The sequence below is a fragment of the Archocentrus centrarchus genome, chromosome 5 (assembly GCF_007364275.1).
Source record: "Archocentrus centrarchus isolate MPI-CPG fArcCen1 chromosome 5, fArcCen1, whole genome shotgun sequence".
Lineage (NCBI taxonomy): Eukaryota > Metazoa > Chordata > Actinopteri > Cichliformes > Cichlidae > Archocentrus > Archocentrus centrarchus.
The window spans coordinates 26,241,795-26,257,850 of record NC_044350.1 but is presented as its reverse complement, the minus strand read 5'-3'; the positions used below and the strand labels follow the sequence as shown (position 1 = coordinate 26,257,850).

Below are 16,056 nucleotides of genomic sequence, written 5' to 3'. Positions count from 1 at the left end.
GAGAGAGAGAGAGAGAGAGATTTTAAATAAAATATTAATATGTTGTTAATATAAAAAATTGTTAATTGTATTAATTGTAATAATTAATTAAGAGGTTTTGTTGAGCTTAAGCTTATCTTCAATGGTAATAATATTGCTTTGGTACATTAAAGTGGCAATTATGTGATATGTGTCATCTTTATTAGGCTAGTTTCTATGACCTGTCTACCAATTTTTATATGCAATTCTACAATGAGTGTTCTGTGGTTGATATCAACACAACCTGAACAGCCTGACAACAAAATCGCACAGCATGCATTTCCCTTATATTCTCTTAAAAAGATGTGTAGGATTTTATCCAGGTCATAGCAAGTAATAAAACTGATAATAGCTAGGCAAATTAAACAGATTGTTGGTCAGTTTCCTAATGGTTGTCCTAACACTTTTTAAAATTATTAAAATGTAGAAACTAAGCAGACCTTATTACCTCATTGCCCATGGCATATGTAAATAACAGACTCACCATTCCTCAGCCAGATGACCTTGCTGGCACTTTGTGCGAATAATGGCTCTCAGGTCCTTCAGGTTGTCTTTATTATGCCATCTAACATTAGTCTCTCTTGAGCACTGTGTCTCCTCTTCGACTTCTGAAAAATAAAACATACCCTGGAGTGAATTTCTTTGTTTTTTCCAGTTTAAATAAATTAATCCCCCAGTTAGATTTTTAATGGGAGTGTTAGGGGCAGGTGGGATGGTAGAAACAAGGAGGAGGAAAAGAGAAGGAGGCAATTTGCTAATGGAACAGAGAAAAATAGTGTATGGACCCAGGATGAAAAAGGAGGAGAAAAAGAGATAAAAAAAAAACCCTTGGTCTGTCTGGAGAGTACAAGAGTGAGCTATACAGCGGGCACTAAAGTGGTTTTAAAAAAGACCATCATTAACTGCCATCTTCATCTCAGGTGCAAGGTTAGAGAGTGAGGGATGCTTCAAGAAACATAGGAGAGTGGAAAAGCAAAGTCTACAAACTTCATTTAATTAACCCCCCACCACCACCCCCAACCCACCCACTGCCCACTCCCCACTCACACAACAACCAAACCAGCCACCTTTACCTTTAGTGTACTGTAAGATGCAGTGGAACCTTGAGACTGTGACACAGGTATTTAATTATTAATTACTAACTGGAGTCTAACAACATAAACTTTGTCCTGTGATAGTATTAAAAAATCTGCCCTGATGCCCAGTTGCCATGTAACTATGTGTCTGTGTGTCCAGATTATAGGTCACAGACTCTGTCAGCAAATTGCAGCTCCAGGATTTAGGCCTCTTAATTTGGTGGAACAGTATTTGCAGTTTCTCCTGCCTAGCTGGAATGGAAATCATGTGAACTGGGTGGATGTTTCTTTGGCTGAAGCATGAGCATGCATTCTCTGGTTTGCATGTTGCAATTTTTTATGGATATATGAGGAGACTGCAAGAAACTGTGCAGAATATTTATAATATAATATATGGTGAATGGACATTAAATGTGTGACATTTTTATCTAGCCCTTGAATTTGAAGACAGCCTTTTCTGTATCGCAACTTAAACACTTTATAGTTTAATTGTCATTTCTGCATTCACAACAGAACCTAAATCTCTTTTAATTGCTGCAAATGGCAGTGTAGCCACTGAAGGTTGACACAGTAGGAAGAGGGGAATCCATTCTAGCCCAAATCACCCTGGCAAGGCATGCTAACTTGGAATAATGTTCAATTACTTTTGAGGCTAATATATGCTGACTCAACAATAGTATTATTTGAAACCCTTAGATTATACAGTTACTTGATTAGATTATATTTTTGTTGCAAGGACGGTGATATTTCATGCATAAGAGGACACATTTGCACACAAGCTGCAGAGGCTGTGTGCATGTACCACAGAGCAGCGACCCGGCGCCACTGCTGTTTACACCATCGTTAAAGACTATTGTAGGATATATCACATGCTTGGTTAACCATATCATTCTAATAGACTGCCAAGAATAGAGGTATTTTGATCAAGTGGATAAGCGGTCCTGGTGAATAGAAGGAAACAGATAACTAGAAAGTCTAACAGATAACTGTAGATGTTTGATTAAGTAATGCTGTGATCAAGTGAACGTGAACTGGGGAAGATAAAAAAAAGGGGGGGGGTTCAGGGGGTAAATCACACTGATGATGCAGAAGTCCCACAAACTCACAAAAACTCATGTCTCAAATATGATACACTAGGCGTTAAAGCAAAAGTGAATAGCATCACACTGGTTCCCTATTATGTCTGTTTATCACTGACAAACAAATTATAGAAAACAAAAGGAATCTTCAGGAGACTGCTGCTGAACACTTGCACTGGGCCTTGTCAAGATGCTGAATCTATGAACTTATCATGATCAAACACCAGCATGATGTGGATTCCTCGCTGGGCCTGAGATTGTTTCATTGTTTTTTATGTTTGTCATTATCTTTCTGTCCATCATCTCCTTTTTTTCCCTCTAATTGCCTCTATGAGGGCGAAGGGACTTTTATCATTTGAGATTTGTTATAGTCCCCTGATTCCAAAAAAATTTAGCAGTCAGTGAGTATGGGTGATGAAATGTTTTACCTTTTAACCATTTCATTGTTTTATTATGTGTTGACAAAGGCATTGTAAATCATTTTTGAAGCTGTATTTTTTTATTTCACATTATGAGAAAAAAATAGGAGAGACACACAAAAGTAAAGTGACCTTTACATCTTCTAATCGTCACATCATGCCCCTGAAAACATAGAACATGGTCCTCTGAGAAGCAGACATCCCAAATCATGTGCTGCTTTTCCACCTCCCAGTGTGTATATTTTTTTGCTGCATGCTGTGGCTCTGGGGGTGTTTTACACCAATTCCCAAGAGGCAGGAGTCTATTTATACTGTACAGGATCCTAAAACAGGATAGTCATACACCTCCCACCTACCAGCTCCACCCTTGCAGCAGCAGCTTTAGGTGACAATCCTGACACACAGCCAGATGATAGCCCAATCTAATCTTTTAATCGCTCTGGTAACTTCATGTCTCTGGGTGAGTTGGGGCAAGCTAACAGTGGGGATGGAAAATCATCTGCAGAGATATGATATGATCCTTGAGCACGTAACAAAAAAACACACACAAACTCCCATGCACACTTATACACACTGTCCCGCTCCACCCCATCCCCAGAGTACTATGGCGAAGCCTCATGTATCTGTGGGTATTAACAGATCAGCACAGAGCTGTAGCCACCCTGCTTTAAAGTCTTTTCTTGAGGTAGTGCTTCAGAAGCCTGCTGCAGAGGAGGATAAACGCACAGCAATCCCCCAGGCCCAGCATCTCCTCAGCTCCCTCTTTACTGCCCCCTCCTCCTCCGTTCCTCACTTATCCTCACTTTCCTTCCATCCCTTATTATTTCGATCCCTCTTCTTTTACTCAGCATCTCATGCTTTCTGTAACACTCCCTGTCCCTACCTTCCCTTTGGCCCTTCATAGTATTCTACTTTTCACGTCTACTTATTCTCCTCCTCTCCCATTTTGTGTCCATCAATTTCTTCAGCCTTTGCCTCCATCCCGTGTTCTTTCTATTTCAGACCTCAGTAACCAACTAGGCTTATGACCCATTGCCATCTAGAGCAGCATCTCAATCTTGAGGGAACTCAGAGCCACTGCAGAGTACAGATGACAAGGGGAGAATATACAGTGAAACGAAAGTTAATGAATATGAAATAAGTGTTGTATAATTTCTGTCATATGAACAAGTGCTATGTTCTGCAATGTTCTGTAATTCTTAAAATTTACCACTGCATTAGTATTTTCACTTACCAGGAGGTCATACTATCCTGAATAATTATTCACCAAGTTTTAAGGGGTAACTTTATCATCCAGACAAACATGGCTGATTTTTCCACTTTGCACAAAGTAAAATTTCAAAAACAAACATTTGATCACAAAGCCCCAGTTGCACAGGCCTAGAAACCAGTTGGCTCCCCCTGGCAACTGGAGGTAACCAGGTGAAACTGGTTGCAAAGAGGTATACAGTACTGCACTGAAAACCTCCTTGTGAATGCTTTGGTTGCTAGCAGATTTCCACTCTTGCAATTTGCATGGAAGATGACAACTGTTCCACAAACATTCACCAACTACTTGCCGAGTGGTAGTGAAACTATGAAAGGGAGACTGTTCACACTCAAAATAAAAGTTGTGCCTTTTGAAACATGCTGGTTGCAGTGATGAAGCACTTTTACTTTGAAGGTGACCGTTCTCTACTTGCACTTTTTCAAGTTTCACTACTATTCGGTGAGTAGTTGGCCAGTGTTTACAGACAATACAGAGTTTTCCATGCAAACTATGGCCGTCCAACCAGTCAAGGAATACACATTTTTCTCTAGAGACCTGTGGCTGCCAGAGGGTTGCCAACCAGTCTAGACCTGAGTGACTGGGGCCTTAAGTCAATTATGCAGTAAGGGAAATCTGAAAAAAGAAAAAAAAGTAAACTTTTCTGAAGCAGCAGTTACAACCATATACAATAAATAATAGATAAAAATATTTTCTGATTGTTTTGGTTTTGGTTTTCAGGACCAAAATTCCTAACACTAGCACTACTTGAAAGCAAACTAAAGCACTGAGAAAATATGGACAGGCATACTGTAGTGTTCTTGACAGGAAGACCAAAGACATTGTGGAAGTGAGGTCAAGATAACAGCCCTGAATATAAAAATTTTACTACTATTGGTCAAATACTATTTTGGTCTGCCTGACATTTAATTATAATTTAATGATCTAAAACGCTGCGATATTACAAAATCTACATAGCCTTTGTTTGTTTGTTTGTTTGTTTGTTTGTTTTGGGGGGATGCTTATGTGTTTGTTTTTATTGTTTTTTATTTGAATATTTGTGATGTGTGTGTTCACTCTGTGCGTTTTGCTTTTGCTCCACCCAACAGGATGACTTCCTGATTGGACATTACAGTTGTTTGAATTACTACCCATCCACTTCTGACTAAACTCAGGTATCTGTGTACAAATATAACATTTACTGTGAGTTGACAAAATAGATGTAATGGGAGATGCCTTAGATTTTTCTGTAGAGTGGTTAATTTAATGGTGCTCAGATACAATTTTGATTAAAAAAAAAAAAAACTGGCAGTCTTCACATCTGTATTTTTGCTGTCAGTTAGTCCCTGGGGACATCCTAAAGATTCAGCAATTCAAAACCTCAGAGAGCCAAATGTGGTCAATATATTGCATTGGCACCCTGCCAAGACATAGAGGCAGAATGATTTCATTACATTTAGTTTAAAAAGGGAAAACAAAGATCCTTGAATAAAGTGTATTTCTTTTTGGGGGAAAATAAAAGCTGCAAAATATTTAGCAATTCTTGCCAGGGTGTTATTCATTAAAAGAAAAACAAATTGTGCTTGAAATAATTTTGCAAGTGAGAAAGGAGGGTAAAATGCTAAAAATGGATGTAAGTATAACTTGCCAGTGGTAATCTTTGTTAAAGACTAGAAAGGCAGAGGTGTTTAAATAAACTGACACGGAGACATGTAGGCAAATATCTCACCATTCAAACACACAGAATGATAGATGAACATGAAGAGCGACTGACAGGCGGACCAGGGAAGGCTAAGTAGGCTGAATCCAAATTAAGCTGATCAGTGCTTGCTGTGAGTTAATCTAGTTATGTGGATAAAGGACTTCCCTATGGCTAAAAACACAGCAAGTTATGAGTCAGAGTGTGTGTGTATGTGCGCATATGTGTATGTGTTTGTTTGTGTGTGTAAATGTGCGAGAAACGAAGCACGTGCAGCTGCCCGTTTCCGAGTGAGCGGTGTTTGTATCTGTTTATCCGTATTTAAACACACTCACAGACTCATGAGCCTCGAAAGCATTGTAAATGGCTAATAGTTGCAACCTGTGTTTTGTACTCACATTTTCAAAGAGAATCAAACATCAGCAAGAGACTCTAAAGGTTATTGTGGCTAGAGATATTAGGGAAAAACAACAATAACCTGTCAAATCTGATATTCTTGACATAGTCTTCAATGATGGATTTAGTTTCTTTTACTGCAAAGAGTGCCTTGTATTACGGGGTATAAGAGACGTCTGCTATACTGCTGGAGCTGGGCATGTCTGATAGGTGATTTAGAGAGACCTGGAAGCACAAAAATAAATGTGATTGGGGAAGTGAAATTTTAAGTGCAAAATAACTAAATTAATCTACACTGGAAGCTTTAGAATCTCAGAAGAGTATGTCAGGGTCCCCCCCTCGTGTTTATAACACTTCAAAGTGCAGTTAGAAAGCAAAATAAATACCAAAGTCAATCAGACACCTTTTCTTCTTCTCCTCCATTTAGCAATCTTCACTAAAAGACATCAAGGGTAAATGACTGCAGCTTTTGTTTGCAAATACCAGAAATAAAGTAATAGCAATGCATTTTCCAAAATTAGAAAAAAAAGATGAATACAAATTCAATCAGCCCTGTGTACTCTGCCTTGCATATCAAAGAGAATGAGGAAATGGGGAGGGGCTGAAATAGAAGGCCGGAAGATTTAAGTTTGAAATAAGCTTCAACTTCAAACAAATCCTGATATTCATAAAATACTTTCAAAACAGTGTTGAGCTAAGGCATGCATGCAATGAAAAAGCATTATTTACAACTGAGGAAAAAGAACGTGAGAGCTCTAAAGTGACTCAAAAAGAAAGGATGAGAAGGAGCAATTTTCTTTGACTTTCTCAGTTAAGGCCTCCCTCTGCGGAGGAAAGACGTAAAATATGGCCCACGAAACATGACAGTATCCAGTGGAAACGAGAGAATATGCCTTTAAGATAACATGATGAAGGAAAGGAAAGGGGGTCTTTCAGCTGCTCTGGGATATTCTTATCTATGTGTGGAGCCAGACTGAAGTAAAGCACTGTTAAATTGGTCTATCCAATATAGTGAGGCTGAAGACTGAAAATGTTTGGGGCTGATATTTAAGAGTTACAGATGAGGCAAATCTCAAAATAGAGATGCAACTACAATAAACCCAAGGTATGTTTTGACATATTTTTAAAACTGACGCTGAATTCATTCAAATAAAGACCATAATCACTAAAGACAGATTTTTTTTTTTTTTTTTTAAAGAGAGAACTCTAACTTTAAATTTGGTATTTAAGTGCAAACCCCAGAAATCCCCACCGACAGCTACCTGTGTCCCCACGTCTAAATCACCTCCATCAGTCTTTCAGTACTCCAGGGCTGCTTGAACAAGTTACTCTGGCAAATGTAAGCAACTAGCTACTGCTTATCCTCCTCCAAATCACAGGGCAACAGCCCAAGTAGAGCTGCCCAGACCTCCCTCTCCCCCACTAATGCCTCTACTTCTTTCTGGGTGGTACATAGTTGTTCTTAAGCCTACCTAGAAACAAAGTCTCTTCAGTGTGTCCTGGTGTGCCTCCTGAACTAGGGTCTCCGCATAAGCTATCTTCTTTGTGAGAGTCCTTTTGAATGAGCAGGCTTAGTTCACCCCACCTCCAGGGTTGTGTTGAGAAACCCTTTGAAGCATGCACATTTTTCTCCATTTGCATTTGCAATCTTATTCTATCATCAATACCCATAGCTCACAGTCATGTGTAAGAGTTGGAGCATAAATTGACAAGAACGTCGAAAGCTTTGTCTTTAGGCTCAACCCTCACATGTAGCACCTATTTACTTGTGCTGTTTAGAAAATGATACTTCTATACTCAGCCAAAATATCTCAATCACATGTTTTGGTCAAAGTGTAGTGTACTGATGCGCTACAATATATCACTAGTGGAAAAACAAAGAATTTGTATTAAGCAGTTCAGACCAATCCATCAGCACTGCAGAAAAGCTTTGAACATTGAATGGTGGAGCAGTGGTCAACACTGTCACCTCACTGCAAGAAGGTCCTGCTGGCTGGGGCTTATCTGTGTGGAGTTGGCATGTTCTTTCCATGTCTGTGTGGGTTCTCTCCAGATACTCTGTTCAAAGACACGCATGGAGTTAGGTTAGTTAGTAATTCTAAACGGCCGCAGGCATGCAGACAGGCAACAGACTGGTGACCTGTCGCCTTGAGGGACTGTTTGTTGTGACATCTGGAGTAAGCTCCAACCTCTCCACAACCATGGAAGGATGGATGGATGGATGGATGGATGATGGTTCCTAGTATACTTAAGTGTAGAATGGGAGGCAGAGCCTTCAACTTTCAGCCCCTCTTCTGTGGAACCAGCTTCCCACCACAGCATGTCTCTTGTCCTGTCTCTCTCCCCTCAGCCCAACTTGTCCCTGAGCCTGGTTCTGCTGGAGGTTTCTTCCTGTTAAAAGGGAGGTTTTCCTTCCCACTGTCACAAAGTGCTTGCACATAGGGGGTCGTTTGGACTGTTGGGTTTTCTCTGTAATTATTGTAGGGTCTTTATCTTACAATATAAAGTGCCTTGAGGCGACTGTTTGTTGTGATTTGGTGCTATATAAATAAAATTGAATTGAATTGAACTGAATATGAGTTTTTGGTATTCTTCAGGTCATCCAATGCAGACTTATGGGTCAGGTGAATACAGCCTGTTGTTGTTACTACCAGATGTTTATTTGTTAGAGTGAATGGGAAAAGCATTAAATTAATATAGCAGATCCTTCCCTAAGGGAATAACAGGAGCCCATCTTCCTGTGCCTCCTAACATTACATCTCAGAGACTGCATTCTTCCCTCGCATCTGCCCTGCAGATGTCAGTGTTAAAACATTTTAATCAGAATTTGAAAAATGAATTATTTTCAAAGAAAAGATAAAATTAATTTTGTAATTTGGTCAAAACAATATCTGGTAGTTATAAGAGTTTGACTAATTGTGCTTTTTTTTTTTTTTTTTTTTTTTTAATTTGACCCCACTCATGCCTCTCAAAAACAGAGGAGGAGCAGCTCTTCTGCCTGTATTGAAAATCTTCCTCTGATACCGTTTGTCAGACCTTAATTCTTTTTGTAAGATTTATATTTTCCTCCATCTTACATCCAACAACACCTCTGCTCTTGTTATTTTCCAAAAAGACACACCTCAGGTTTCTATGTGCGAGCCTGCAAACATTACCCTGTTGCTGTCAAAAAAGACCTCATTAAAATGTTTCATGTTAATGATGCCTATGAAAATGGCAGCCAAAGGGACAGAAACTACCAGATCCTGCATGTTCCACTCTAGAATTTGAATTTTAACAAACTAAAGTTAAACCTTAAAAAGAGTTCGGGCCTGTATATTTATCTGATATACGCTCAAGATATGAAATGTGTGATTTCATACAGCTTCGTTCCTTTGTGTTTCCTGTTTTTCCTCTCAGTGATATTTCCTCTGTCTTTCTGGATAGATGGCTGTGAGCAGATAGATATAAAAAATGTAACTCAGAATGGACACAAATAATCTTACTATGCTATGTGTTTATTTCTTGAGAAATAGTGTGTTTTCAAAGCAAATGAACATTTTGTATGTGTGTATTTATTAGGCATTCATACTTATACTATATTGAACTCTATGGCCTGGTTTCCCATACAGGGATTAAGTCCTAGTTCTAAACTAAATCACATTTAAACCAGGACTTATTTAAACGTCTTTCTCAGACACGGATTAAACTAGTGTTACTCTTGTCCGAGTCTGGAGTTAAATAATCTGATTTCTTGAATGAAGCCTAGAGCTAATCAAAGTCCAAATGATTAAATTAAACCTGGCCAGAGGCAGGTTGATCTTCAACTTAAAGGCTGTTTCCCACATAACGCATGGTCAAAATGGATTTTCTTGACTATATCAATGACACTGAAAAAACATTACCACCAAGACCAGAGAGAAGATTGCTCAGAGACAAGATTAACCTTCTGAATGAATTTGACAACATAGATTTTTCTTGACTGTTTGTGTATGTACAAAGACAATGCAGCTGAAATCTTTTGTTTGCTTCAGACAAAGCGTCTATGTGACACAGTTAGGGGGAACTCCAATACCTCCTTTTGTTGAAACTACTTTTCACCTTGAGATTTTTGGCATATGGAACCTTCCATCATGAAACAGCAGATTTGAATGGTGTAAGTGGATAAACTACTGTATGTGCAAAATAGTGCACAAAGTCTGCAAAGCAATATGTGAACAATATGTGTGATTACATCAAGTTCCCCAATGCTGTTGATCAGGCCACCTTCAAGGTACAATTCTATGAATATGGGAACTTCCCTGGAGTAAATGGCTGTATTGATGAATCTCAGATGCTGAGGTGTACAGGAATCATAAAAAGTAGTCTTCAATAAATGTACAAGGTGTGTGCACTCCCACTATGTAGTTATCTAACATTGTTGCACATTGAAAAGGCTCAACTCATGATTCCAGGATTTTCCAGAACTACTCTTTGTGGGCATAGTTTGAAGAAGGACAACACAGTGGAATTCTACTTGTTAACAGTGGCTCTGCACAAACAACTTTTTGTTCACCTCTTATCTTCATTCAGTCAGACCTGAGCAACAGCACTACAACCAAACTCACAAGCATCCTCATCAGAGGGCTAGCAGAGTGCATGTTTGGTAGAATTGTTTCCACTGTGCCAGGAACATGTTGCGTTTTGAACCAAAAAGATGATGCATTATGATTGTAGAAACAGCAGTGCTTCATAATTACCTCAACAGTGTGGATGCAGAGACCTTCAAACTGAATATTACAATGACCTACATGTTCCTATGACATAAGCAGTCAATGACATAACTGGACACTAAATGGTAAATGCACTTTTTTCTATGCCTAAGTCCTTTCTATCTAACATTCACACACCGACGAATGCATCAGAGAGCAGCTTGGGGTTCAGTACCTTGCCCAAGGATACAGTACTTTGGCATGCACACTGGAGCAGCCAGGGATCAAACCACCAGCCTTCTGATTAGTAGGTGACTTGTTCTACCTCCTGAGCCACAGTCACCCCTCTCACTACAGAGACACTTTTGCTTTGCAGCACTTTTCATTAAAAAAAATGCATCTTGAGTGATACACAAATGATTTACATCAGTGTTATTTTGCTTTTTACATTACAATGTGTTATCTTTATTTTACTTTGGACATCAAAGATGGTTCATTGCTCTAATAAATTTTGTCACAGTGCAAAAACAATACGAAGGTTTTTACTTCCCAAAGGCACATGGTTAATAGGGGAACTGTTGCAAAGAACTCTGACATATTGCTCCTGCTGCAGCTGCTTCATGTCTCTCTCCATCTCTTTGACAGACAACTCTACAGGATTTTCATGTTGAGTTCGTGTTCTTCTTTTAAGTAGTATAATTTACACTCATGGAATTCCATAGCAAGTTTCTCATGAATGGTCAGCCTTTTCCCTCTTGTCCTGCTGCCTGGGCTGGAGATACTGGCTGCTGCTGCTGCTGCTGCTGCTGCTGCTGCAGGTTCAGTGGGCTGGTTTTCTTGACTCTGCTTCGGCTCCTCTAACAGCTGGTTCAAACTCAGGTCATCTTTTAAAAAAAAAATAAAAATAATAATTCCAGTACTGGAAAAAAGAATTCAAGAGTTGAGGCCTTTAAATAATCTTTATTGTCAGAGTGATAAAGATGACACTATTTACCAAGCAGGATAGCTCATGCTATTTTGACGTGTCCTATACCAAATGAGTACTGTATTATTTTTTTCCCCACCTGCAGATGGTCATCATCTAGGATACCTTCTAATGGCCGCTGGCTTTCAATCATCCCAGTCAACAAGCCTCCCAGCTCATCTGTCTCTGGGCTAACCCAGGATGCCCCACACCTTTCGTGAAACGCTACCTACGAGCAATGGCGAGTTGGTTTTTGTTTGTTTTGTTTTTTTATTTCCAACTGTATTTTAATGTTTTTCCACACCACCTTTAAATGGCAATACAGGAATTATTGTGTTAATAGTTATTTTATATGAGAAGTACAAGTACAAGTGAGTGTCTGACTTGAGACACATGAATTTTTGCTTTTTTCTGATTTATTTATGTCTTTAATCATATTCTATATCCCTTTGATAGGTTAGGAGATGTTATCTAATTTTACCTTCCTTAGCTTCTTACATTCCCTGCCAAAGCTTCATGATATGAGCTCTTCTCATTCAAACATAACAGAATCTCACATTCAATAAACAACATTGTAAACAAGAAACTAAATAGAAATGATGAGCTATTATTGGGAAGCTGACCTTTAAACGACTTACTGTGGATTTTCTAAGAATAAATATTAGTGAGGAATTGGTAATGCTGGATATAATTGTTTAAGTCAAGAAATAAGTAATACTAAGCACAGCACCACATACAAAGCAGAGCTGCAGTGTGGAAATGCGCAATGTTCATTAAGATTAACATTTAGATTAAACACTCTGAAAGAGAAAGGTTTGGTCTGCAGCAATGTCACTGAAAACCACGATGATCTACAGTATGTGAAGCTTTTAGACAGATATGAGCCTAAAAGACAGTTCAAAGTGATGCTTTTATGAGACCAGTGGTATTTGGGGAAATGACTGTCAATGTAACAGCCATATCTTAACAGCGCTACAGTTTCTTGATGTCATCTGTTCTTTTCAGTCCAAGGCTTTAAAATAAAATAATAATAATAATAAAAAAAAGTAGCTGACTACAAGATATTTGCATGGTGTGCACTTTTATTCAACATAGTGTTAGAGTACTGTGCAAAAGTCTTAAAAAGAATGAAAAAAATCTAACGAAGACCTGACAGGACCTGATAAATGCATCTGGCCCTTCACTGTTTGCCATTTTAAGGAAGGGAAACAAGGAGAAAAGGCTGAGGCATGCTAAATTACAAAAGAACTGGACTGAAAATCAGTGGCAACCAGCAGTACAACAGTGAGCGTCTACAGCCGTCTGTTAAGAACAGTAGAGGCTCTGTGAAGGTTTCGGGCTACAGTTCAGTCAGTGGTATTGTGGAATTACTAATGCAGAGAAGCACCGTCAGATTTACATCTAACATGTTATACCACTAGGAAAGTATCCAATTGGCAATGGCTTCATTTTCAGCATCCCAATAATCCCAAATACACTGCAAATGCAGTAAAATGATACCTGGATAGAAAAGCACACAGTGGAATACAGTTAGTAATGGACTGGCCTCCCCAGAGCCTACACCTCATCATTATTGATGCAAAAGGGATCCAACATCCAAAGAAGAGCTTTGGGGTGTCATTGAACAAGCCTGGGGACCTACTGTATTCCTGAAGACTACTTTAAGAAAAATTACAGGAAAACTTGCCTAAGAGAGCTCAGTGTTAAAGAATAGAAGGTGGTCATACCAAATATTGACTTTAAAGCACATTAGAATTGTACAAACTCTGTTTTTTACCTCATAAACTGCATTTCTATTTATGTTTCAATAAATCACTGCTTTTATTTCCCATTTTCTGAGCAAACTATAAAGAAATGTGGGGTGGCTCAAGACTTTTGAACATTATTATAAATGCAAAAAAATAAATTGATAAACTAAAAGTAACAATTAAAATGTTGTGAGAAACACACAAACCCTTTTTTCCTATGAATGTGTTACTTTAACTTTTTATTCCTGGTTCGTATGATCACATTTAGTCTCTCACACTCACGGAGATACTGGGAAGTTGCTCTAAACACCTTATCTCTAATTCACACGAGTGTATAGCTCCAATGCAAAGAGACCTGGATGACTCTTTAAATATAGAGGCACAATTTCTGCCCTGACGTAGCACAAAACAAATAAGGTCATTCATTTGCTGAAACCTATGTGGATTATATATTAGAACAATATACAATACAGCCCTATCAAAGCTGAACTGATTAAATCAGAATTAGACTAATCATGCTGGCTGCTCTCTTATGTTACAGCTTATGTAAAAGTAACATCCCCTAGATTCACTTGGTCATTCACTTAGTCTCTTACAGTTGCTTGGATCTGCTTAAATGTTTGAAAATTTGAGCCAAATATTGTATAGCTGTTTGATATTTGATTTCTTATATATTTTTAACCAACTTTCAGGAGACACTTTACAATTTAGAGTCATTCTGTATGTTTGTCTTAGCTCAAATGGGCATACAGAGAAAGCCCTTTAATGCAAAAGAAAAGTTTACTTTTTGTACAATATAATATTAGCGGACCTGCTCATGAAGACCAGCCTCCTTGGTGAAGGGCAAGTCATACAAAGTCTTTAGTCCTGATGAGAAAACAACTATGGTTCACTTCAGTGGGTGATGGTCTGGAAAAAAAAAATTACATCCTGAAAGTGTCTGTGAATGGCTGTCGAACAGAAGACGTGTCAAAAATGTGCTTTCAGTGTGATTGTCTAAAGGCTTCCTGTCTTTGCCTCTCTCCTTCTGTCTTTGTCTCTCTGTTTGTGTAGCTGTCTATCTTCCTCAGCCTTCTGAAAATTGAAAAAGATTTTTAGAAAAAATAGCCCACTTCCTTGCACTTTACAAAAATAGTGGCATGACAATGGGGCTGTTAAAGCTGCTTGACCCTCCTAATGCTTATCTTGTCTATATTATTGATTTCCAATCCTCGTAGCAACTCTCATAGCCCTGTGAAAGGAAGAGTATTTTCCTCACCCAGTGGCCAGCAAAGTTAGTTTACATAGATACATGGTCCAACACAAGTCAGACACACACACACACATCATCATCCAGGCATGAAATAGCACCATGTTCAAAAGCAGCAGTGACCAAAGTCCAAACTTCAAACTCTGCTCACATCAAGCCCTGCCAGCCTGAGAGGAGAGGAGCTTTCAGACAGCTCAGCAAGCATCGTGTCTCTAGCCTGTCTGCTTGGCCTCTTTTCTCTTTTCTACTTCACTTATTTTCCCATGGTAGACAGAAACTCTGACCTTGTGTAATGTCCTGACTGGCCACTCAGACAAATCTTCCCACTTAATGAGAGAGTGTCACTTGTTAGCCAGCACCATTAGCTCCAGCTCCTGTCTCTAAATCTACCTGAGAGTATGCTGCCCCCAATGAATACAGTATTACAGTCACAATTGAGAGATAACAGAAACTCAAATGTGTTTGCTACATGGAAACAGTTAAAATGTGCATTTGCTAAACATTTGACCCATATAGTTTTGAGTTATTATTAGTTACCTTTCTAAGTGGGCATGTCAGGTATGTTCTAACTTTACAGTGGCAAAGGCAGTTCATTTTGTGTTTTATCTACAGCCCCAATTCCAAAAAAAGTTATAACAATTTCTAAAATGTAAACAAAAACAGAATGCAGCGATTTGCAAATATCATCCATATCTTATTAACAACAGAACATAGAAAACATATCAAATGTTTAAACTGAAAAAAAAAATACCCCTTTAACCCTACTGTACAAAGCCTGAACCATGAAACATCTGAACCTTCTGATGAAAAAAAAGAAAAAGGAAGGAATTAAATATGAATTTGCATATATGCATTTTCATTTGTATTATTTTTGCTACATGTGCGATTTGTTCCTCACAGTAGCACTGCATGTCTGATTATATACATTTTCAAAAAAAAAAAAAGGTCTCAAAACCCCATGTTTCAAGTATGATCCACTTGACATTACGGGGTTAAGAAAAAAATAAGGCCATTTTGAATTTGACAGCACAAACACATCCCAAAAAAGTTGGGACAGGGCCATGTTTACCACTGTGTAGCATCTGTTCTTTTAACAACAGCCTGTTAATGTCTGGGAACTGAGGAGACCAGTTGCTGGACTTTTGGGAGAGGAATGCTGTCTCATTCTTGTCTGATATCGGATTCTAGCTGCTCAGCAGTCCTGGGTCTTCTTTGTTGTATTTTTCATTTCATGATGCGCCAAATGTTTTCAGTTGTTGAAAGGTCCGGACTGCAGGCAGGCTGTTTCAGCACCCCAAATCTTCGATTATGAAGCCATGCTGCTGTAATTGATGCAGTATGTGGTTTAGCATTGTCTTGTTTAAATATATGAGGTCTTCCCTGAGAAAGATGTTGTCTGGATGGAGCATATTTCTCTAAAACCTTTCAGCATTGATGGTGCCTTTCCACATGTCCAAGCTGCCAATTCCGTTGGCACTAATACGCCCCCACA

General features: G+C 38.7%; 1 long non-coding RNA gene across 1 annotated transcript in view; it reads right to left on the bottom strand.

The window, feature by feature from the left end:
- Nucleotides 1–16,056, bottom strand: part of LOC115779745 (uncharacterized) — a 129,281-nt gene that overhangs the window by 79,663 nt on the left and 33,562 nt on the right. The window contains exon 2 of the long non-coding RNA XR_004019934.1: nucleotides 503–626. This is a non-coding gene — a long non-coding RNA (uncharacterized LOC115779745). The remainder of the gene's footprint in view (nucleotides 1–502; nucleotides 627–16,056) is intronic.